Source organism: Sinocyclocheilus anshuiensis, unplaced genomic scaffold (assembly GCF_001515605.1).
Source record: "Sinocyclocheilus anshuiensis isolate Anshui unplaced genomic scaffold, SAMN03320099.WGS_v1.1 scaffold2461, whole genome shotgun sequence".
NCBI classification, from domain to species: domain Eukaryota; kingdom Metazoa; phylum Chordata; class Actinopteri; order Cypriniformes; family Cyprinidae; genus Sinocyclocheilus; species Sinocyclocheilus anshuiensis.
The window spans coordinates 240,821-243,602 of NW_015552846.1; positions in this window are offsets into that span (position 1 = coordinate 240,821).

Genomic DNA, 2,782 nt, shown 5'->3' on the forward strand with positions numbered 1-2,782 from the left:
GACTCACACACACACACACACACACACACACACACACACACACACACACACATCCATCACTGACTCATGCACACAAAACATGAAAAGAGCAAGAATTAATCCTCATGTTTTGTTGAGATTTACTTCTTTATTTATGCGATCAACAACCAATATAAAGCAACAACATAAAATGGGAAATAATATGAACATCATCACTGTGCCAAGGTAAATAGGTTAATGTAACTTAACTGAAATAAGTTAAGGTAGAGTTGTTAAGTAAGTTGATTAAGATGGTGTGAAGAAAATATAAATTTTTACTTGGTCACACCACATGACATTTTTAGTCATTAAATGTACAATTTTGTTGTAAATAATATGCATATTTTTTTCAAAACCTCATCAAACCAACATAAATACAACAATTTCTCAGAGCTTTCTTTTCACTAGTTTTATTTTCAGGGGTGTGACGGCATCTGTAAAGTGTTCACTGTTCTCACTGTGAAGGCATGAGGCCAAAAACAGATTCATCCTGACCCCAAAGTCCATTACAGCTCCAAGAGGTGGGTGTTTCACTTGAGACTCCAGAGTATCTTCTCCCACCAGTTTGCTTGAAGGAGCATCTCGGCCATCTTAAAGTTGAAGGAAATTAGATGTGGATGAATTGCCATCTGAGTGTCTCTATGGTAACAGCCACACAGGAGACCAATTGCATGAGCTCTTGTTTCCTGCCTCTCTGCAGCTGTGGACTCACGGATGTTGCTCTCGGTCAGCATCAAAGTGACGAGGCTTGTGTTGATGCATCCAAGGGTATACAACACCTAAAGGAAGTAAAGTGTTCCAGATGCGTTATCTGACAGCGGCGTTTTGTCACGGAAGGTGCCGATGGACTCAAAAATGTTGTTTATGCAAAGTCCACACGCCTGCCAGAATTGTCTTCAGGGGTGTGTTGATCGGAAAGAGTGTGCAATAAAAAAAGTTATTCTGCAAACACAGAGTTTAAAATTAGAACAGTTGCATAATTATATCCATAAACTCTATTCTAGGTTAAAGTTCCAATAATAATGTAGAGTTCCAGTAATATACTGTAGCCTTTTCCCATCTACATATTATGGGAAGTGGACAGAATATACTTGAATAATTTACTAATATTTTTTTCCCCTTTTTTTATTGTTTGAATTTGTCAAGTGTGGTTCCAAGTTCACGTTGTGAAAAAGTAAAAGGTCAAAGATCAGCGCAAGAAGAGGTTTGTTCAAAGGGCACATGTTAATTTTTATTGAAACGTGTCACTGCAAAGACAATTATTAATATAATTTATCAGTATATAATCAGTATATCATTTACTGATTTTAGTCTGATCAGGGGTCTGTGTTTTGAGATAATATTGAAACTAAATTAATATAAATTAAGAACAAAAGTGAAGTAGTCATTTATGAGTCATAATGTCAGGATGTTAATAAATATTTACCATTAGCTACTATTTGGCTGCCAGACAGTATGAACAGAAGCGTACATCTGTTCCTAAACTCTTTTTAAAGGTCATTGTTCAAATGTAATTGCTCCTTAAATATGTAGCATCGTGTTGAACAGCTTGCTATAAATGATAAAAAGTGCATGATAATCTTTTAAAATACAGAATGATGTGTGAAAAATACCCAAACACATGCTACGTCCAGCTGCATTTTTTTTCTCAGTCCATCAAACTAATGGTGTCAAGCAGTCACTCTGTGTGTTTATAATTGCTCTTAAAAGTCACAGCGATAAATTAAACAGAAGACACTGTCTCCCCCCCCACCTCAGACTTCTCCTAAATATAACCCTAACAAAAGACTATTTTCATCCTAGATTCAGCATTGACAGTAATAGATATAGGCCTCATCCAGGAAACGGCCTAAATGTTACTTGGTTCCTGTAATCGGATATGGCAAAAACAGAGACGATTACTCAGCCAACATATCATGATGAACGAACAGAGTCCCACAGGCGCATCGCATCAACTGTTTGCTCTCTCGCTAAATGAGTTTACCTGCCAGGTGATGTCAAACAGAAGGTGACAGGTGCGACCCATTCATCAACATGCAGCTGTTTTGAGATTTGTGGGATAATTGGAGCCAGACTCCTCCAGTTCTCTCCTTTACAACCCGGCAACGAGCCATCAATCCCACGCACACAGTATGTGGGAGATTGAGTGACCCGACGCGCTGCAGGATCCACAGTCACAGGATTCAGCAGAGAGAAGCTATCCAAGTCTGTCGCACAGGAGATGGACGGCATATAACATGGTCATATAACACCCGAACATCAGCTGCAGGGTCGCTGCCTGCTTAATCCTCAAAAACTGTTCAATTACTGTCGCCATGGTGATGCTGCCATAGCAACAGAGTTTCCGCCGGTAATTTGCGGAATAGTCTGCACACAATTTGTGAGAGAGCTTCACCATAAGTGTTTTCCACATGTACTCTCAACAAAACACAATCCCACACAAAGCTATTCATCTTAACGGGGCCAATGATTCCTGATTCGGTATACATGCGTGAGATAGAAAGCTGTAATATCGGGTTACCTTAGTCTGACCCCTGGGGTGGATGGAATATCTAATTTCATAACTCATAACATTGCAGGGATCATCATCTGTCTGATTTAAGGCCAAATGCAAGCAGTGAAGAGCTTTACTGGAATATCAGAAAATCTAAACCAACGCATTCTCGAAACCGATATGGACAGATTGATGACAAACATTAGTGACCTTCATTAAATGTGGTTGTAGCATTCTAAGCATTCAGGCTTCATGTAAGTGCCCTACATG